Source organism: Molossus molossus, unplaced genomic scaffold (genome assembly GCF_014108415.1).
Source record: "Molossus molossus isolate mMolMol1 unplaced genomic scaffold, mMolMol1.p scaffold_m16_p_4, whole genome shotgun sequence".
Lineage (NCBI taxonomy): Eukaryota > Metazoa > Chordata > Mammalia > Chiroptera > Molossidae > Molossus > Molossus molossus.
In genome coordinates, this window is record NW_023425377.1 from 53,162,012 (window position 1) to 53,184,932 (window position 22,921).

Consider the following 22,921-nt stretch of genomic DNA (forward strand, 5'->3'; position numbering starts at 1 on the left):
CTGGCCTGTAGTGTTTCTTGTGAGAAGTCAGCTGAGAGCGTTATGGGGTTTCCTTTGTAGGTAACCTGTTGCTTATCTCTTGCTGCTTTTAGGATTCTCTCTTTGTCTTTAATTTTTGGCAGTTTCATTACTGTGTGTCTTGGTGTGGGCCTGTTTGGGTTCTTCTTACTTGGGGCTCTCTATGCTTGAACTTGAATGCTTCTTTCTTCACCAAATTAGGGAAGTTTTCTGTCACTATTTCTTCAAATATATTCTCTAACCCTTGCTCATTTTCTTCTTCAGGAACTCCTATGATGCAAATGTTATTACATTTCCAGTTGTCCCACAGTTCTCTTAAGCTGTCTTCCTGTTTTTTAATTGTTTTTTTCCCTTTGGTTTTGTGATTGGTTGATTTTTTTCTACCCTATCATCTATTTCACTGATCCGGTCCTCAGCTTCCTCCACTCTGCTATTTAGACCTTTCAATGTGTTCTTTACTTCTGATTTGTCATTCTTCATTTCTTCTTGGTGGTGTTTAATTTCCAACTGGTTGATTTTCAACATTTCTATGTCTTTACTCATGGTGCTCATATCCTTACACATGCTGTTGAGCTTCCTCAAGATCATGGCTCTGAAATCTAGTTCTGTTAACTTGCTTAACTGCATCTCATTTATCTCATCTTTGGTAGAGGTCTCTTGTTTTTCCATTTGGCTTTTGTTTCTGTGTTTCACCATTTTGGCTATCACAGTGGGCTTTGGAGCCTGCCATATTTTCCCTGTGGGTGTTGGTGTTCTGCTGTTTGTGGCTCCCTCTCCTGTGTTTGGATGAGGCAGGGAGGACCCATATTAAACACCACTGTGAAGTCTTACTTTCCTGGTTTGAGTTGCTATCCCAGGGAATGTTGCAGTTATCCTCTAGCTTTTTGCCTGGAGGCTATTAGTAGTGGTCACCTGAAGAACCTAGGCTTCTCAGTTGAATGAAAGACTCCCTCAGGTGCTTAGCTTAAGAGGATTTCCCGAGGGTGGGGCAGATTCTGGTTGTTAATAGGCCTCAATTAGCATTTCATTTTCCACCAGGTGGGGTTGAATCTTTGAGGGAGGGGCTGCTGTCTTTTCCCAGAGCCCTGGGAATGAGTAAGATGACCAAAGTCCTGCGTCACTGCAATGAAGCAGAAGCTCTGAGAGCCCTCCAAGTCCCGAGTGTCTCCAGACAGTTTTAGTCCAGTCTGCCCTCCTTCTGCCGGAGCCCAAGGTGAGTGGCTGCTGCTATTTTAGCCTCTGTGTTGGCTCTGCACTGTGAAGCCATATGGGAGCTTAACCCGAGGGTGCCATTCCCTGCGGAGGCCACAGCTCCCAGCCGAGGCCTCAGCTCACAGCTGAGGCCGCTGCCCACCACAGGCTTCCAGCCCTGTCTCGCGTCTAAGGCAGACATTTTAGATGCAAAAGCGGTAAGCAATTTACAGAAGCAGGAAGCAAAAGGTCTGGTTATCTCTAGGAGGCAAAAGAATCTAGTTATCTCCTGGGAGGCAAAAGGGTCTAGTGATCTCCTGGGAACTTGCTTTTTCTAAAATGGCAGTATACTTCTTCTATCATTTCCAGTCAGCTGAGTCCCATGTCAAACAGCACATAGCAGTCCTTTAATTTAATATATCTTATCTAAAATTAATGTATATTTTCAGGTGAAAAGTTAACTACTGATGAATCTTTCAATAAATGTGTACATTATACCTAGGTATATTTTATCGTACTGGAATTTTTTTTTTTTTTTTTTTTTTTTTACTGTAACCTGCACTTTCAAATACAACTTATTCATCCTTATAGGCAGTTGTAATATGTAAACGTGTTCTGACTCTGAATTACTTCAACATGCTTAACTCACTTTTCTTAGTTCTATATATGCCTTTCTTTAGATTTTAGGACATATTAGGCATATAAAACATGGTAGAATTGTGTGAGGAGAAAGATTGAGAATAGTCAAGCGGGGAGTAGAATGTGCCACACCAAATGTGCCTTTTTGAGTAGGATTATTTTGGCTATATTTGAGAGCCTGCAGACATAGGAAGAGCCCTGAAAACAGTAGGTGCTGCCCTTTTGTAAGGGTACTTTATATTAATAAGGAAAATCTCCATTTGTAAGGGGTCTCCCTATCTGATCCCATCAATGGAGAAGGTCAGGCTGAAACTTGCATGATAACTTTACCTTAGTTTACTAGAGTTTTCTGGTAGCCCCCATGTCTGGCTTCACAACACTTTTTTTTTTTTTTTTTTTGGTCTTTAGCTGGAGATGGTGTGTAAGGTGGTGGCTTGAGCCATGTCAGGGACTTTTACTCCATTTTCTTGGGTCTCTCTTATGTATAAAATTTCTGTTTGTTTTTCTCTTGTTAATTTATTGCAAAACATTTTATTGAAAAACATTTATTGTTTTTCTCCTGTCATTTATTGCAGGGTGTCTCAGCCACAAGAACTAAAAAGGGTAGAGGGAAATTTTTTTTTCTTCCCTACAGTTTGGTGACTTTAAAACTTGTTGAGAAACTATCCTCTCTCAGGAGCCTACAGACAAGATTCTGGGAAAATTGACAGAAGCTTACAAAGGGTAAGGATTCTACCAAACTCATCTCTCCCCGATTTCTCTCTGCAGTGCCTGGTTGAGAGCGGAAGGTAAAACTTTATGTTGTTCTTTCCTTTCCAAATTCAAGTTGGCATAGGATAGTAAGAAGCTAGGAAGATTCCGGGACAAGCAAATAGGAAAAATAGTTAAGTAGCAGTTTGCAGCCACCTTATATATTTTAGCTTCCCTAAACCAAGAACACTTAAGAGTAAATAGTTTGCACTTCTCCTCCCCTACCAGAGGGCAAATAGCTTAAATCACCCTACTTAGAGAGACAAACAACAAAAATCTAATTTGTGCCATTTGCCAAATACCCAAGGTCAGACAAATTAAGGGAATATATCTCATTTTGGTACATCAGCATAAAGTTGATGAATATTTCATTGATCCTCCCCTAAGACCTTCCCTAAATACCCAGCCTCTAAAACCCCTGAAAACAAAGGTCCCAGTGTGCTCTCCCTCCAGGAAGCATGCCCATACCATTTCCTCCTCCCTCTCCTTCCCCCACAGGCACATATCTCCTAATCTCCAAGGGACCCCATAAAATTTGCAGCCAGGGGAGCAATGGGGAGGGCCAGCTTGTCTCAGGCTAATCCCCTCAACCTGTTCCCAACAGCCCCTTTCCTCTGACTTCCAAGTGAGCCAAAGCAGCCAAGTTTAGGCTCTCCTGTTGCTTCTATGCCCTTCCTTGTCTCACTGTCCTAAGTGTGTTTTTGCTGTGGTCAATAAATTCTTGCTTGCTTTTCTACACTTTGTCTCTTGATTAAAATATTTTCTTCAATAAGACAAAAACTGAGGTCTCGTCATTTTGCTAGTAACAAAATTTTCAGAAGAAAACATTTGTAAGAATTAATTTCTTGGATTGTGACTCTGGGTAACATTTGGTTTGGGGATGCCCATTTGTCATTGATCTTTTTCCTCCTAGGGATGGTAATGCTTTCCTCTTTGTCTTGTTTCATGTCCTGAGAACTAGCCTTGGCTTTCTGCTGGCTCAGCGCATACAGGTTATCAGTTTCTGTGTGTATAAGTGGCTAAACTATCAGGTTGGATGTCCCCAAAATATGGCCTTACAGAAATGTGGGTTGCAGTTTATTTGTGGCTAGGGTCCAACTGACTGTTATCAGCTCTCAGAATTGCCTAATCTTTTTTTTTTTTGGCTGTCTTTGGAAATGACTCTGGGTCTTGGGAGGGCTGCATCTCTTACATCCTTTGTGGGATGTTTTTTGTACCTGCAGTTAAGTTATAAAAGGCTTATTGGGCCCTGGCTGGTTTGGCTCAGCGGTTAAAGCATCGGCCCATGGATCAGAGAGCCCCGGGTTCGGTTCCCACTAAGGGCACGTACCTTGGTTGAGATTCATCCCCAGCCCCAGTTGGGGTCATGTGGGTGGCAACCAGTCCATGTGTCTTTCTCACGTCGATGTTTCTCTCTCTCTTCCTCCCTCTCTCCCTCCCACTCTATCTGAAGATAAATGCAAAAAAAAAAAAAAAAGGCTTATTGGTTTTAGTTTTGAGTGACCTTTTGTTTAAAAGAAAAATGGAGGGTGGGAATTTACTAGCACCAAGAACAGTTACTGTTTTTCCTGGCTGAAACCTGATAAGATATTTTAAAAGACTTTTTAAAAAGAGTCCTATGGTCAGAAGTTGGCCAAATTGGAGGTTGATATTCAGAGCCTGATACAAACTTTAATTTTAGGCCTTGCCTCGTAAGCTAAAATGGAACTAGGTACCAAGAAGGAAAGAAAATACCCTGAAGACATTGTGGAAGGATTGAAACCAGACAACAAATGGGTGCAGGCCACCTATTACTACTTGAGCCAGTTAAGCAGAGACAAGGTTGAATCGTATATGAGTGTTTATTCAAATATTGCTGGAAGTATGGGAGAGCAGCCAGGTCATCCTGCAAAAATATGTTCTGCACTCCCTCCATGGCCAGTTGCTTATATTGGGTATTACATGGGGAGAAAGGCAAAAGGGAATAGTGGGTTAAACAGTTACAGATTACAGGCATATGGAAATAATGGAAGCTGGGGAATGTGGGCTGTCTCTAGTTCACCACCTCCAAGACTCCAAGGTTGTTAGTCTTTCTTTCCATGAACTTGGCAAGGGTGGGAGGGGGCAGTTCTAGAGAAAGAAGAATGAATAGCATTCTCAAGGTAAACTCCCAGGGCATACAACTCCCAGGCAGGTCAGATTGGGTTTTCTTTAATCAGAACAAAGCAATCACAATTAACAGAGTAGGGATGTTCAACATTTATTATAACTATGGCTAGCATCCCATTATGATTAGTTCTCTATTATTCTATTATTCTCTCCAGCCCCTTTCAGAATTATAAAAACTGTCTAAAGACACACAGCTCTAAATCTGGAATGCAGGAGCCTTTTGATTTTCATCTTACTTGTAAATCTTCTCCCTGATATCAAAATGCAAATTGAAGATAATGTAGTTGAATGGGTACATCAGACTCTTGATGTCATTCAGGCTGAAATCAAACTTTCTGAGGAATAAAAGCAAGTACCTTTATCTTCACAAAATAATAAGGCAGCTTTAGAAGCAATTCTAACTTCACCTATCCTTTTACCAATCTCTAAACCTCTGTCTATTTATCTCAAAATGCTTGCAGATGTTGTGAAAGAGCTGGACTTTGGAAACAGAATTGTTCTGCACTTAAGAATAAGAAGAGACATTTTAAATAGTAATTACCTAAGACCTCAATAATGTGGTCCAAGACTTCTTGAAGAAAACTTGGACACCTTCTCTGTGCCTCTAAGATATGTTATGATTTCCTCTTCTCTAGGAACCCAGAACTCTCTCTTTAAAATGCCAACTTCAGCCTGGCTAGTATGGCTCAGTGGTTGAGCATTGACCCATGCACCAAGAGGTCACCAGTTCGATTCCTGATCAGGACACATGCTCAGGTTGTGGGCTTGATCCCCAGTGGGGGGCATGCAGGGGGCGGTTAATCAATGTTCTCTCTCATTGATGTTTATATATCTCTCTCCCTCTCCCTTCCCCTCTCTCTAAAATTAATAAATAAAATAAAATAAAATGCCAACTTCAGAAAGATGACTCTCAAAAGAAGAAAGAAAAGTTATTTGAAAATCGGGCAAATAAAAATATTGTCAAAGTCTTCCCCACAAATACCAGTAAAAAAAGGTTTAGCCATCTGAGCTGCTAAACTTAACTAATTCCAGCTGCCAGAAACACAATTTGGATCCAACTATTTTTTTATAAACTAGCAAGTTTTGTATTAATGGACCTGTCTTATGACTAAAATTTTAAATTGAAAGTTATAAGATCTCTTTTCATCTATCCATGTGCTTATATTTATGTCTGTATATGAATATTATAGTTACAGTATTTTTCTACTTTGGGGTGATAAATTCATAAAAGAGCTTGTTGGAGGAAGCCCCAAATATCCAAATTCAAGATAGATTCTGAAGAACTGACACATAGCCTTATTCAAATTTATAAGAGCTTTAACAGAAAAAACCTACATATATGGGCAAAGCAGCTGCTTCCAGTGGTGGCTGGCCAGGAAAAATCCACACCCCTCCCAGGACACAGTTTTTTTTTAAAAGGGGGTTAATAGTAAAACCATATGGTCCATAGTCATATAGGCCATCAGATAGAACAATGCATTTCTAAGTTAACAAAATAACATTAGTCAGTTATCACATTCTATACATTTATTAACCTCTTTCTTAGGCACATGACATTTATTTTTTGGTGGCATTGCTATTTTCTGGGTAGTCAGACAAGTCTGAGGCTACAGAGAGTTAAGAGTCCAACATTTCCCAGATGCCTTTGCTGCTGGAGTCGTATTGCATCTCAGTGAGTTCCCCTACAGAGCTTTATTTAATTGGCTTAAAGAAAAGAAACCCCTATGTAAATTAAGTACTCTAATAGAAACTAATCCAAATTTTTAAATTTATGTTCACATGATCTGAGAGAATTTTTGATCAATAAAATCTAGTTGAAATGTGTGGTTTAATTAAAATAAGCATGTCTTCAGAGTTATCAGCATTAAATATAATACAGGCACAAAACTCTTAGTCTACCTGGGTTTATAATCAAATAAGTTCATGTTCTTTCTGTTCCAGAATTCATCACCAAAAAAAAAAAATTATGGTCAGCTGTTTAATCTCATGAAATTTTCATGAGTAATGTAAACATAATTGTTGAGAACAAGTGAATGCTATAAACGTACATAAAAGTTTACAAGTAAATGTTTCAACAATATAATTGTGTTTTGTGGTATATCTGTTTAAAAAATAGTTTTCTAACAGCCCAAATGTCCATCAGTAGACAAATGGATAAAAAAGCAGTGGTACATATACACAGTGGAGTACTATGCAGCTGTAAGAAAGAAAGATCTCTTATCCTTTGAGATGACATGGAGGGACCTGGAAAGTATTATCCTAAGTGAAATAAGCCAAGCAGAGAAAGACAAATGTCATATGATCTCACTTATTTGTGGAATATAATGAACATAACAATCTGAGGAATGGGGTAGTCCCAGAGACGTGGAAGTGGGATACAGATTGACAATTCCCAGAAAAGGGGGTGGCAGGAAGAGATAAACCACAGAACTTATATGCATGTATGCATGAAAAATGGACATGGACAACAGCTCTGGGGACAAGGTGGGGAGGATGAGGAAAAGGGGGTATCAGTGAGGGAAAAGGAGAAACATCTGTAACAAAAATAAATTAATTAAAAAAAAAAAAGAATATGCATTGTCACAGGGCAAGCTGAACCTACTGTTCATTTTCACCCACAATGAAACATTGGGATGCAATTATGACTGAATTAAGATGTGCTTGATGAGGTTGTTTTAATAAACTAAATAGTATTTTTATTAAAAAAATAAATAAAAATACTTTTCTAAATATATTTTTAGTAATTTCCACCCTTAGAGTTTTGCTAAGTTAATAATGAAAATTCATTGAATATTTAGATCATTTCCACATAAGATAAAATACAGAAATACTAATTACCTACTTTTGGTTTTTTATTACAGTTAAACTAAAGATGTTTAAATCTGTTAATAAACATATCTCATGCCACATTGAAAGATTGTACTCTTGTTACTGATTCAAAGTTCATGTGCCCAATATTTCAAAAGGCTAAGTTTCAAAAAAGTCATGTTGTAGACCAATGAGACAGAGCAGACTCAGACTCTGAACTGTGTTCAAATTAAGAGCTTTGTTAGCTGTGCCACGGCTGTCCCATCCTACGCAGAGGAGAGAGCAGCCCTGAGCTCAGGGGGAGGGCTGCTTATGTAGTTGTCTTAGCCCTAGTTAAGAAATTGGGCTAAAGGTTTGCGAGCAAGCAAGCTCATACAGAAGCAGATATCTGCGGTTAGCCATTATGCCTGAGGGAGCAAGCAGTTTCGGGTCTGTACAATGCAATTGCTAACTATACAATATAATGGTTAACTATTAACACTGGCTGCTAGTTCTTGCTATTCTTTTTTTTATCCTCATCCGAGGACATTTTTCCATTTTTTGTTCAGATAGAGTGGGAGGAAGAGAGAGAGAAACATCGATGTGAAAGGGACACATCAAGTGGCTGCCACCTGCATGACCAACCAGGGCCGGGGACAAACTGCAACCGAGGTACATGCCCTTAGTGGGAACCAAACCCGGTTCTCTCTGGACTGCAGGCCGATGCTCTAACCACTGAGCGAAACCAGCCAGGGCAGTTCTTACTATTCTTAAAGTCCAGGGTGTGAGGTCTGCCTAATGGGAAAAAATCTTTCTGTATGTTCACATAGCATGTGTTTGTCTTTTACAGAGTTTGGGGTAAGAAAAGGTTTCTTGCTTGAGAAGGAGCCCAATCACAAAGATGGGGGCCTTAGAAGATCCTTAAATCCATGTTAATAGAGCCCAGAATTCAGGCTTCTCTTATGTAAAGTGAAGAGACAGTAGGCAGGGAAAGAGGTGTGTAACATCTAGGCATCAATAGGGATCCAAGGAAGAGCATGAACTCTCTAAATTTTTTGTTCTCAGTCTATTGACCCCTGCTGATCTGAGTCCAGTCTTGAGGCGACTACAAATCTTTGATAAACAATCATTAATTTGGTACATATTTTCCACTTTCTAACATGGGGCTGTTCTTCCAAAAGCTCAAGTCCTAAGCAGAATTCCTCTTAATACTTAGCATGTTATAGCAGGAGCTATTACTCTCAAGATCATGGGAACAATGCAGGCTGGAATAAGAGGGAGTCAGAGAGTGAGCATTTTACTTTGTTGCATTCTGAAGCAGTGTATGCTTTTATAAACTATGAAATGTATTTATACATTTGCCAATCTACAGAATTTAGGTGTAACAGAAAGTTCACACATGCTTGTTTCTTAGTTTCTATTAAAAATAAAGGCTTCTGCCCTGGCCGATTTGGCTCAGTGGTTAGAGCGTTGGCCTGTGATCTGGAGAGACCCGGGTTCAGTTCCCACTAAGGGCATGTACTTCGGTTGCAGTTTGTCCCCGGTCCTGGTTGGGTCGTGCGGGTAGCAACCACTTGATGTGTCCTTTTCACATCGATGTTTCTCTCTCTCTCTCTTCCTCTCTCTCCCTCCCACTCGATCTGAACAAAAAATGGAAAATTGTCCTTGGGTGAGGATAAAAAATAAAATAAAATAAAATAAAATAAAATAAAATAAAATAAAATAAAATAAAATAAAATAAGGGCTTCTAAGGGTTAAGAATTCTAATGTGTGTAATTAAAATAATAAGGAAATAATAAGGAAACAACTGCGCAAGAGCTGTAGGATATGATTCGGGAAGGGAATATATAAATAATGGAAATGCATTTATTTTAGGAGTAAAATAACTGATGGTTTTAAAATAACAGAGGAGAATAAAGGATGAACAAAACAGGAATACAAAATTGGGAAGAGAGAGAGAAAAAGTGAGAATCTTACTTTTTGTGGTCAAGCTGGCTAAAATTGAATAAATTTATTATATGGGTTTTAAATATCATTTTTTTATTAATTAATTTTTGTTACAGATGTTTCTCCTTTTCCCCCCCACTGATCCCCCCCTTCCCCTCCCTGCTTGCTCTTTCCCCAGTTTGTTGTCCATTTCCACTGTTTATGCATACATGCACATAAGTTCTGTGGTTAGGGATTGTCAGTCTGTACCCCACTTCTGCGTCTCTGGGACTACCCCATTCCTCAGACTGTTAGGTTCATTATATTCCACAAATAAGTGAGATCATGTGAAACTTGTCTTTCTCTGTTTGGCTTGTTTCACTTAGCATGATGCTTTCCAGGTCCCTCCATGTAGTCTCAAAGGATAAAAGATCTTTCTTTCTTACAGCTGCGTAGTACTCCATTGTGTATATGTACCACTGCTTTTTGATCCATTTGTCTACTGATGGACACTTGGGCTGTTTCCAGATCTTAGCTATTGTAAATAGTGCTGCTACAAACATGGGGGTACATATATTCTTTCTGATTGGTGTTTTTTGCTTCTTGGGGTATATTCCTAGAAGTGGGATCACTGGGTCCAATGGAAGTTCAATTTTTAATTTTTTGAGGTAACACCATATTTTTTTCCATAGTGGATGCACCAGTCTGCATTCCCACCAGCAGTGCACTAGAGTCCTCTTTTCTCCACACCCTCGCCAACACTTGTTGTTTGATGATTTGTTGATGGTGGCCATTCTGACAGGTATGAGGTGATACCTCATAGTTGTTTTAATTTGCATCTCTCTGATGATTAGTAATGTTGAGCATTTCTTCATATGTCTCTTAGCCATTTGTATGTCCTGTTTGGAGAGGTGTCTATTTAGTTCCTCTGCCCATATTTTAATTGGGTACTTTGTCTTCCTTTTGTGGAGTTGTATGAGCACTCTATATGTATTGGAAATTAACCCCTTATCTGATATATCATTGGCAATTATGCTCTCCCATACAGTGGGTAGCCTTTCCGTTTTGATGATTGTATCTTTCGCTGTGCAGAAGCTTTTGTGTTTGATGTAGTTCCATGTGTTCATTTTCTCCTTTTTTTCTATTGCCTTAGGTGATATGTCAGTAAAAATTCTGCTGTGTATGATGTCTGAAATTTTGTTGCCTACAGTTTCTTCTAGGATTTTTACAGATTCATGAGTTACATTTAAGTCTTTTATCCATTTTGAGTTTATTCTCGTATAGGGTGTAAGTTGATGGTCTAGTTTAATTTTTCTGCATGTAGCTGTCCAATTTTCCCAGCACCATTAAAGAGGCTGTCCTTACTCCACTGTATGCTCTTGCCACCTTTGTCAAATATTAATTGAGCATAGTGCCTTGGGTCCATTTCTGGGTTCTCTGTTCTGTTCCACTGGTCTATATGCCTGTTCTTGTGCCAGTACCAGGCTGTTTTGATTACAATGGCTTTGTAGTATAACTTGAAATCTGGTATTGTGATCCCTCCAACTTTGTTCTTCCTATTCAAGATTGCTGTGAGTATTCGAGGCCTTTTTTGGTTCCATATGAACTTTTGAAATAATTGTTCTAATTCTGTGAAGTATGCCATTGGTATTTTGATGGGGATTGCATTGAATCTATAGATTCCTTTGGGTAATATGGACATTTTAATGATGTTAATTCTCCCAATCCATGAACAGGGTATGTGCTTCCACTTTTTTATATCTTGCTCTATTTCTTTTTTCAATGACCTGTAGTTTTCTGCGAATAGGTCCTTTATTTCTTTGTTTAAGTTTATTCCTAGGTATCTTAATTTTTTTGCCGCAATGGTAAATGGGATTTTTTCTTAGTTTCCCTTTCTGTGAGTACATCATTGGTGTATAAGAATGCCATCGATTTCTTGACGTTAATTTTGTATCCTGCTACTTTGCCAAATTCATTTATTAATTCTAGTAAACTTTTGATGGAGTCTTTGGGGTTTTCTATATATAGTATCATGTCATCTGCAAGTAATGACAATTTCACTTCCTCCTTTCCAATTTGGATCCCTTTTATTTTTTCTTCCTGTCTGATTGCTGTGGCTAAGACTTCCAGTACTATGTTAAATAGGAGTGGCGAAAGTGGGCATCCTTGCCTTGTTCCTGTTCTTAAGGGAAATGCTTTTAGTTTTGCCCATTGAGTATGATGTAGGCTGTAGGTCTTTCATATATGGCCTTCATTATGTCTAGATATGATCCCTCTATTCCCACACTGCTGAGCATTTTTATCAGAAATGGATGCTGGATTTTGTCGAAGGCTTTTTTCAGCATCTACTGATATTATCATGTGGTTTTTATTCTTCATTTTATTTATATGGTGTATCACATAAATATCTGTTTTTTTAGACCAAAAAAAAAGATTTTTATGGAAAGTAACCTCACAGGGTGATCTGATCATAACTTTCTAACTAGGCAGGTCATGGGGGTGAGCAGTCATTCCTGGGGGCCTCTAACTACTTTAGTAAAAGGTTGTTACACCATCTGTCCATTGTTCTTGTGCATCTAGGTTAACATACCTTGAAATGCCAGAGTACCTCTCAGTGCATGACCACCCTCAAGACAGCACATAACTTTAGCTCTACTGTAATCCAATCCTTACCTTGCTTCTCCCACCTCCATGGAACCTTCTTCAGGTTCCCTTCTTAATTTGAATGCGTAAAAGAAATGGCAAATCTGTTATTTTCTGAAGCATTTGTGATCTTGCTCCCCAGCAATTGTCATCAGTTTGGCTCAAATAAATTCTTATAAGAATTCTCTACAGGTTTGGACATCCCTTATATTGACACTTTAATATCAATATTGTACTCGTGTAAAACTAAAACTTAATTTTCTTTTATCTACTCAATGGGCAAAATTTTCTGGTAGGCTCAGGAACCCCTAGATATCTGGGGGACTTCAAGAAGAGAGAAATTCACCCAAATCTATAGGTGTTACAGGAGAAGTCTGATGGCAGGTCTTCAGCTCAGTTTCTTAGTTTTGAGAGTTCAAGCTGAGATTTCTTATAGAATGTTACTGTAAAAGAGTTTCGATGGTTAATCACTATTCTTGTTGCACTTATGTAAAAAATCAGACCAAGTTTGAAACTAGACTAAATTTGCAAACAAATTAGTCTTACTTTGGTTATTGTCAACATAATAAACATCCAAACTTGTAAGAATTCTTAATGAATTTATTTGAACCAACTGACAACAATTACCAGGAAGCAAAATCTCAATGATTGAGAAAATGCTCCAGAGAACGATACTTTTGCACCTTATTTGATGTTACAACCAAAGGAGAAGTTGTAGGGAGGGTTACATGAAATTCATTCATCATAAATTAGGGAGGCAAGAGAAAGCAAAATGGGGGGCTCTCGGGGATTGAATAAAGAGAAAAATGAAGAAAACAATACTTCTTTTACATTGCAGGGGAACAAGATTAACAATGAGGTTTTGTGCTCTTGCCCTCTGGTGAGAGATTGTGCCCTAAGGGATCTGGAAAACAGGATTACTCAAACATTCCAAAGGTATGTTATTTTAGATGCAAAAAGACAACAGATAGGCTCAAAGTAAAGATTGAACTTTGCCAAGAAAGACACCAGCCCAGGACATGACTACCCACAACAACTCACTTTTAGTTAAGAAGTTTTAATTTAAGACCACCTATATGGTTACTTTCAGTCTCTTGAGTTTGTAAAGCCACCTTGCAGGCCTCTCTTGAGCTTATCAGATTTGGTATGTTGCTCCTTTTCATCCACATTATCTATGGTAGAAATGGGGTAATTGTGGAGAGAAAAATTGTCTCAATAGAAAACTATAACATACCCTGTGGCTAATAATAATAATGAGATTATTTTGACATGAGTATCTAGGACTTGTATGTGCTTCAGGGCTTAAAGATATTGGGAAGGCCAAGAGTTCATCCTGAGTGCATCCAGGCCTTCCTGTCACCCTGAGCTCCTGGTCACCACTTATGGTGAATAAGTGTGTTCATTCTTAAAAGTCTTTACCCTGACTGTAAAACACCCACTTTTGATTTATCCTCTCATCTCTCTGTATGTGAACTTCACATTGTTGTTTCTTTTATTTTCTGTTCCTAGTACAGAGCTCTTAAAAATCTTGGCATACACTCCCAGGCGGCCCCGCAGCGCAGCCGGGACAGAGGCTGAAACAGCCACAGCCACTCACCTTGGGCTCCGGCGGAGGGAGGGCGGACTGGACTGGAACTGTGTCGGGACACTCGGGGTTTGGAGGGCGCTCAGAGCTTTGCCTCAGTGCAGCCACTCAGGACGGTGGCCACATTGCTCCTTCCCAGGGCTCTGAGGAGAGGCAGCAGCCCCTCCCTCGGAGATCCAACCCCACCCTGTGGGCCATTGAAGTGCTAATTGAGGCTCACTAACAACCAGCATCTGCCCCACCCTCCTGAAAGCCCCTTGGCTGAGCACCAGAGGGAGTTTTTCAATCAACTGACAACCCAAAACTGATCAATTAACCTAGACTGCTAGCCTCCAGGCAAAAAGCTAGAGGATAACAGTACGTTTCCTGGGCTGGCAACTTTAACCAGGAAAGTAAGACTTGACAGTGGTGTTCAACGCGGGAACTCCCTCGCTCATCTAAACACAGGAGAGGGAGCCACAAACAGCAGAACACCAACACCCACAGGGAGAACTTGACAGGCTCCAAAGCCCACAGTGATAACTAAAATGGTGAAACACAGAAACAGAAGCCAAATGAAAGAGCAAGACACCTCCACCGAAGATGAGATCAATGTGGAGCAATTAGGCATGTTAACAGAGCTAGAATTCAGAGCCATGATCTTGAGGAAGCTGAACAGCATGAGTAAGGACATAGAGACACTGAAAATAAGCCAAATGGAAATTAAAAACCAACAAGAAGAGATAAAAAATGACATATCCGAAATGAAAAACACATTGGAAGGTTTAAAAAGCAGAGTAGGGGAAGCTGAGGACCGGATCAGTGAATTAGAAGACAGGGTAGAAAAAATCAACCAATCAGAAAAACAAAAGGAAAAAACTATTAAAAAACAGGAAGACAGCTTAAGAGAACTATGGGACAACTGGAACCGTAATAATATTCGCATCATAGGAGTCCCCGAAGAAGAAGAAAAGGAGCAAGGGATAGAGAATATATTCAAAAAAATAGTGAGAGAAGACTTCCCTAATTTGGTGAAGGAAGAAGGCATTCAAGTTCAAGAAGCACAGAGAGTCCCAAGTAAGAAGAACCCAAACAGGCCCACACCAAGACACATAGTAATTAAAATGCCACAAATTAAAGACAAAGAGAGAATCCTAAAAGCAGCAAGAGATAAGCAACAGGTTACCTACAAAGGGAACCCCATAAGGCTCTCAGGTGACTTCTCACAAGAAACACTACAGGCCAGAAGAGAATGGCATGAAGTAATCAAAGTCATGAAAAACAAGAATCTGAATCCAAGACTACTCTACCCAGCAAGGCTATCATTCAAAATAGAAGATCAAATAAAGAGCTTCCCAGACAAAAAAAAGCTAAGGGAATACATTAGCACCAAACCAGCACTGCAAGAAATGTTAAAAGGACTGCTGTAATTAGCAGTAGAAATGGGAAGAAAAATAGAACCACACTAAAGAAAAATGGCAATAAATAAGTACATATCAATAATCACCTTAAACGTAAATGGATTGAATGCTCCCTAAAGAGACACAGAGTAGCTGATTGGATAAGAAAGCATGACTCATCTATATGTTGTTTACAAGAGACCCACCTCTCAACAAAAGACTCACATCGGTTGAAAGTGAAGGGATGGAAAAAAATTTTCCAAGCAAATGGAAAGCAAAAAAAAGCTGGGGTAGCAATTCTCATATCTGATAAAATAGATTTCAAAATGAAGACCATAACTAGAGACAAAGACGGCCACTACATAATATTGAAAGGATCTATCCAACAGGAAGATATAACCTTGATAAACATATATGCACCCAATATAGGAGCACCAAAATATATTAAAAATCTTCTGGAGGACTTCCAAGGAGAAATCGACAACAATACAATCATAGCAGGGGACTTCAACACCCCGTTGACAGCACTGGATAGATCCTCTAGGCAAAAAATTAGCAAGGAAACAGAGACTCTAAATGAAGCACTAGACCAAATGGATTTAATAGATATCTACAGAGAATTACACCCCAAAACTACAGAATACACATTCTTCTCAAGTGCACATGGAACATTCTCAAAGATAGACCACATGATAGGACACAAACTAAATCTCTACAACTTCAAGAAGATTGAAATCATATCAAGCATCTTCTCAGATCACAATGGCATGAAACTAGAAATCAATTGCAACAAGAACATGCAAAGACATTTCAACACATGGAGGCTAAATAGCATGTTATTAAACAGTGAATGGGTCACTGAGGACATCAAGGAAGAAATTAAAAACTTCCTGGAAACCAATGAAAATGAACACACAACAACACAAAATCTATGGGATGCAGCGAAAGCAGTTCTGAGAGGGAAGTTCATAGCACTACAGGCCTACCTCAAAAAACAAGAAAAATTTCTAATTGACTGTCTAACCTCACAGCTTAAAGAATTAGAAAGCAAACAAAAAGAAAACCCCAGAGCAAGTAGAAGGAAGGAAATAGTAAAGATCAGAGGAGAAATAAATGACATAGAGACCAAAAAAACAATTCAAAGGATCAATGAAACAAAGAGCTGGTTTTTCGAAAAGATAAACAAGATAGAAGGACCCTTAGCTAGACTTACCAAGAAACAAAGAGAGAGAACCCAAATACACAAAATCAGAAATGAAAGAGGAGAAGTAACAACCAACACCACGGAAATGCAAAAGATCGTTAACAACTACTATGAACAACTATATTGCAACAAATTCGACAATCTAAGCGAAATGGACAAATTTCTAGAAACACACAGTCTCCCAAAACTGGACTCGGAAGAGATAGAAAACTTGAACAGACCAATAACAACTAAGGAAATTGAAGAGGTAATCAAGACTCTCCCAGCAAACAAAAGCCCAGGCCCAGATGGTTTCACAGGGGAGTTTTACCGAACATTCAAAAAAGAACTAACACCCATTCTCCTCAAACTATTTCAAAAAATTCAAGAAGAAGGAAGACTTCCAACCACATTCTATGAGGCCAGCATAATTCTAATTCCAAAACCAGAAAAAGACACTACGAAGAAAGAAAACTACAGGCCAATATCCCTGATGAACATAGACGCCAAAATCCTGAACAAAATACTAGCAAATCGGATCCAGAAATACATCAAAAAAATTATTCACCACGACCAAGTGGGATTCATTCCAGGGATGCAAGGCTGGTACAATATTCGCAAATCAATAAACGTGATACACCACATAAGCAAAATGAAGAATAAAAACCACATGATCATATCAATAGATGCTGAAAAAGCATTTGACAAAATCCAGCATCCATTTCTGATAAAAACGCTCAGCAATGTAGGAATAGAGGGATCATATCTCGACATAATAAAGGCCATATATGAAAGACCTACAGGCAACATCATACTCAATGGACAGAAACTAAAAACATTTCCATTAAGAACAGGAACAAGACAGGGATGTCCACTTTCGCCACTCTTATTTAACATTGTACTGGAAGTCTTAGCCACAACAATCAGACATGAAGAAAAAATAAAAGGGATCCAAATTGGAAAGGAGGAAGTGAAACTGTCATTATTTGCAGATGACATGATATTGTACATAGAAAACCCTAAAGACTCCATCAAAAATCTATTAGACTTAATAAATGAATTTGGCAAAGTAGCAGGATACAAAATTAACGTCAAGAAATCGACGACATTCTTGTACATCAATGATGAACTCACAGAAAGAGAAACTGAAAAAACAATCCCATTTACCATCGCTCCAAAAAAATTACGATACCTAGGAATAAACTTAACCAAAGAAGTAAAGGACCTATTTGCAGAAAACTACAGGTCATTGAAAAAAGAAATAGAGGAAGATATAAAGAAGTGGAAGCACATACCCTGTTCATGGATTGGAAGAATTAACATAATTAAAATGTCCATACTACCCAAGGCAATCTATACATTCAATGCAATCCCCATCAAAATACCAACGACATATTTCATAGAACTAGAACAAATACTTCAAAAGTTCATATGGAACCAAAAAAGACCCCGAATAGCCACAGCAATCTTGAAAAAGAAGAACAAAGTTGGAGGGATCACAATACCAGATATCAGGTTATACTACAAAGCGACTGTAACCAAAACAGCCTGGTACTGGCACAAGAACAGGCATATAGACCAGTGGAACAGAACTGAAAACCCAGAAATGGACCCAAGGCAATACGCTCAATTAATATTTGACAAAGGTGGCAAGAGCATACAGTGGAGTAAAGACAGCCTCTTTAATAAATGGTGTTGGGAAAATTGGACAGCTACATGCAAAAAAATGAAACTAGACCATCAACTTACACCATACACAAAAATAAACTCAAAATGGATAAAAGACTTAAATGTGACCCGTGAATCCATAAAAATTCTAGAAGAAAATGTAGGCAACAAAATTTCGGACATCATACGGAGCAGAATTTTCACTGATACATCACCTAAGGCAACAGAAATAAAGGAGAAAATGAACACATGGGACTACATCAAACTAAAAAGCTTCTGCACAGCAAAAGAAACAATCATCAAAATGGAAAGGCAACCCACTGTATGGGAGAACATCATTGCCAATGATGTATCAGATAAGGGGTTAATTTCCAATATATACAGAGTTCTCATACAACTCCACAAAAGGAAGACAAAGAACCCAATTAAAAAATGGGCAGAGGAGCTGAATAGACACCTCTCCAAACAGGACATACAAATGGCCAAGAGACATATGAAGAAATGCTCAACATCACTAATCATCAGAGAGATGCAAATTAAAACAACAATGAGGTATCACCTCACACCTGTCAGAATGGCCGCCATCAACAAATCATCAAACAAGAAGTGTTGGCGAGGGTGTGGAGAAAAGGGGACTCTAATACACTGCTGGTGGGAATGCAGACTGGTGCAGCCGCTATGGAAAACAATATGGTGCTACCTCAAAAAATTAAAAATTGAACTTCCATTTGACCCAGTGATCCTACTGCTGGGAATATACCCTAGGAAGCCTGAAACACCAATCAGGAAGAATATATGTACCCCCATGTTCATAGCAGCACTATTTACAATAGCTAAGATCTGGAAACAGCCCAAGTGTCCACCAGTAGACGAATGGATCAAAAAGCTGTGGTACATATACACAATGGAATACTATGCAGCGGTAAGAAAGAAAGATCTCTTATCCTTTGAGACGACATGGAGGGACCTGGAAAGTATTATCCTAAGTGAAAGAAGCCAAGCAGAGAAGAACAAATACCACATGATCTCACTTATATACGGAATATAATGAACATAACAGTCTGAGGAATACAGTAGACCCAGACACATGGAAGTGGGGCACAGACTGACATCCCTCAGAAGAGGGGATGGGGGGTGGGGGGGGTGGGAAGAGATAAACCACATAACTTATATGCATGTATGCATGACCAATGGACATGGACAACTAAGCCGGGGACAGGGTGGAGGGGGGGTGGGGTGGGGGGTGCCAATGGGGTAAAAAGGTAAAATATCTGTAACAAAAAAATAAATAAATAAAAAAAAATTCAAAAAAAAAAAAAATCTTGGCATTTTCTGTGAGGAGAGCAGTAAAAGTATCTTTTGCTATGGAGGTGATTTTGGAAAGCCTCTAAGGATGGGGGCTCATCTCCAGGGGATTTCAGTCTTACCTCTAACCTCAGGGGACATACAGGGACTGGATGTTGAATCAATCACCAATGGTCAGTGAGTTAATCAATTCAGCTTATGTAATAAGCCTCCATAATTCCCCCAAAAATGGGGTTCAGAGAGCTTTTGGGTTGGTGAACACATGGAGGTCTGGGAGAGTGGTGGATTCAGAAATCATGGAAGCCTCTCACCTCTTCCTACATACCTTGCCCTGTGCATCTTTAACAGAGCTCTTCATGCTTTAAATTCTTTATAATAAGCCAGTGATCTAATAAGTAAGTGTTTCTCTGAGTTCTGTGAGACACTCTAGCAAATTAACCAAACCAGAGGATGGGTCTTGGGAACCTCCAATCAGAAGCACAGGTGATAACCTGGACTTGTGATTGGTGTTTGAAGTGGAGGCAGTCATGTGTAACTGCACCTGTGGGATCCATGCTGTATCCAGATAGATGGAGTCAGAATTGAGTTAATTACTGAATGGTAGGGAACAAATTGCATGGAATTGGTGTCAGAATATGAGCAGTCAACTGAAAGGCAAAATGTTCTGATAACTGAGAAGCAAAGAATCTTCCAGAAAAGACAAGATATTCTCAAGCTTCATGCATCTTAAGGAAAGCATTTTGAGGAACAATCAGGCTGTGATTGTGTGAACTCCACCAGTGTTACCCAGAAGAGAAAGGGGGCACATTGATTGTTGAGAGCTAGACCCTGGCAACTCTAGTGTCAGGCATTTGTATTGGAGTTTTCTGTGATGGAGGAACATATGTGGTGGCTGAACCATCTTATAGGTATGAAAATAAAAAGAATTCAAAAATTGATAGCACTCAACATTTGTTAAAGAGACTGACATTCAGGGTGACACTTTCCTCTTCTGCCTGACAATTTCCCATTCCTGGGAAATCCTAACTAGATTCTTTTTTTTTTTTTAATTTATTTTTGTTATTTTGTTATTTATTTTTTGTATCTGTAGATGTTTCTCCTTTTTCCCCCATTCACACCCTCCTCCTGATCACATCTCCCCCGCCCCGCCCCCAGGACTGTTGTCTATGACCATTGGTTACTCATACATGCATATAAGTTCTGTGGTTTATCTCTTTCCTTCCCACTCCTACCCTCTCTTCTGAGGTTTGTCAATCTGTATCCTACATGTATGTCTCTGGGTCTATTTTGTTCATCATTTTGTTTTGTTTATTATATTTCATAAATAAGTGAGATCATGTGATATTTGTCTTTCTCTGATTGCCTGGTTTTACTTAGAATAACACACTCCAGTTTTCACCATGTCGACTCAAAGGATAAGAGATTTTTCTTTCTTACAGCTGCATAGTACTCCATTGTGTATATTTACAACAGGTTTTGTATCCATTCATCTACTGCTGGACACTTGGATTGTTTCTAGATCTTAGTGATTGTAAATTGTGCTGCTATGAACATAGGGGTACATATATTTTTTTTCTGATTGGTGTTTCAGGCTTCTTAGAATATATTCCTGGAAGTGGGATCACTGGGTCTAACGGCAGTTTAATTTTTAACTTTTTTAGGTAACTCCATAGTGTTTTTCATAGTGGCTGCACCAGTCTGCATTCCCACCAGCTGCATTAAAGTCCCTTTTTCTGCACACGCTCACCAGCACTAGTTGTTTGATAATTTGTTGATGGCAGCCATTTTGACAGGTGTGAGGTGATACATCATTGTTGTTTTAATTTGCATCTCTCTGATGATTAGGGATGTTGAGTATTTTTTAATATGTCTCTTGACCATTTGTATGTCTTGTTTGGAGAGGTGTCTCTTAACGTCCTCTGCCCATTCCTCCCACCCCCAATTTTTATTAATTCATTTTTGTTACAGATTTTTTTCCTCCCCCCCTTAACACCCTCCTACCTGTCCTGTTCCCCTCTACCCATTTTTTTATTTGGGTTCTTTGTCTTTTTTGGTTGAGTTATGTGAGCACTCTATATATTTTGGAAATTTAATCATTATCTTATGTGTCATTGGCAATTATGCTCTCTCATATAGTGGGTTTTCTTTACATTTTGATGGTTGTTTATTTTGCTGTGCAGAAGCTTTTTAGTTTGATCTAGTCCCATGTGTTCATTTATTTCTTTTTTCTTTTGCCTTAGGCTTTGTATCAGTGAACACTCTGCTATGTGTGATGTCTGGAATTTTATTGCCTTCATTTTCTTCTAGGACTTTTATGGATTCACGAGTCACATTTAAGTCTTCTATCCATTTTGAGTTTATTCTTGTGTATGGTGTAAGTTGGCGGTCTAGCTTCATTTTTCTGCATCTAGCTGTCCAATTTTCCCAACACCATTTATTGAAGAGATTGTCTTGACTCCATTGTATGCTTTTGCCACCTTTGTCAAATATTAATTGAACATATTGTCTTCGTTCAATTTCTGGGTTTTCTGTTCTGTTCCATTGATCTATATGCTTGTTCTTGTGCCAGTACTAGGCTGTTTTGATTACAGTGCTTTGTATAATATAAACTGATATCTGGTATTTTGATCCCTACTACTTTAGTCTTTTTCAAGATTGCTGTGGCTATTTGGAGTCTTTTTTTTTTTTTTTCCATATAAACTTTTAAAGTACTTGGTCTAGTTCTGTGAAATATGTTGTTGGTATTTTGATGGGGATTGCATTGAATCTATAGATTGCTTTGGGTAATATGGACATTTTAATGATAATAATTCTTCCAATCCATGAACAAGGTATATGCTTCCAGTTTTTTATATCTTCCTTTATTTCTTTTTTCAATGACCTCTTGTTTTTTGTGAAGAGGTCCTTTACCTCTTTGGTTAAATTTATTCCTAGGCATCTTGATTTTTCTGCCCCGATGGTAAATGGAATTGTTTTTTTAGTTTCTCTTTCTATGAGTTCATCTTTCAATTTCTTGACATTAATTTTATATTATGCTGCTTTGCAAAATTTATTTATTTAGTAGATTTTTGATGGAGTCTTTAGAATTTTCTATGTACAATATTATGTTATCTGAAAATAATGAGAGTTTCACTTCCTCCTTTTTAATTTGTGCCACAGTCCAGCTGCAGCATGATCCAGGGGTTCCTGAGGTGGGTAAGGCATTGGCATTGGGAGACAGATGACTACATGACTCAGAGGAAGTATGACACTGTTCCAGTCTATTACAAGTTTCTTTTTTTCTTAATATTAATTAATTTTTGTTACACATGTTTCTCATTTTTTCCCCACTGACTGCCCCATCCCCCTCCCTCACTGCCCGGTCCTCAGCTTTGTTCTCCATGTCCATTGTTCATGCATACATGCATATAAGTTCTGTGGTTTATCTCTCCCCCACCAATACCTCTTCTGGGGATTGTCAGTCTGTATTCCACTTCCACGTCTCTGGGACTACTCCATTCCTCAGACTGTTATGTTCATTATATTCCACAAATAAGTGAGATCATATGATACTTGTCTTTCTCTGCTTGGCTTGTTTTTCTTAGGATGACACTTTCCAGGTCCCTCCCTGTAGTCTCAAAGAATAAGAGATCTTTCTTTCTTACAGCTGCATAGTACTCCATTGTGTATATGTACCACAGAGTTTTTATCCATTCATCT

General features: G+C 38.8%; 1 long non-coding RNA gene across 4 annotated transcripts in view; it reads left to right on the forward strand.

Annotated features, from left to right (window-relative positions):
- Positions 1-22,461, forward strand: part of LOC118615971 — a 29,714-nt gene extending 7,253 nt beyond the window's left edge. The window contains exons 2-5 of one of the 4 annotated variants that reach the window (XR_004956509.1): positions 1,057-1,231; positions 2,424-2,571; positions 12,941-13,038; positions 22,382-22,461. This is a non-coding gene — a long non-coding RNA (uncharacterized LOC118615971). Of the gene's footprint in view, positions 1-1,056; positions 1,232-2,423; positions 2,572-5,381; positions 5,426-10,151; positions 10,183-12,940; positions 13,039-22,381 lie in introns of those variants that run through there. The other 3 variants (XR_004956511.1, XR_004956512.1, XR_004956510.1) reach the window with 3 other exon arrangements.
- Positions 22,462-22,921: the final 460 nt, after the last annotated feature.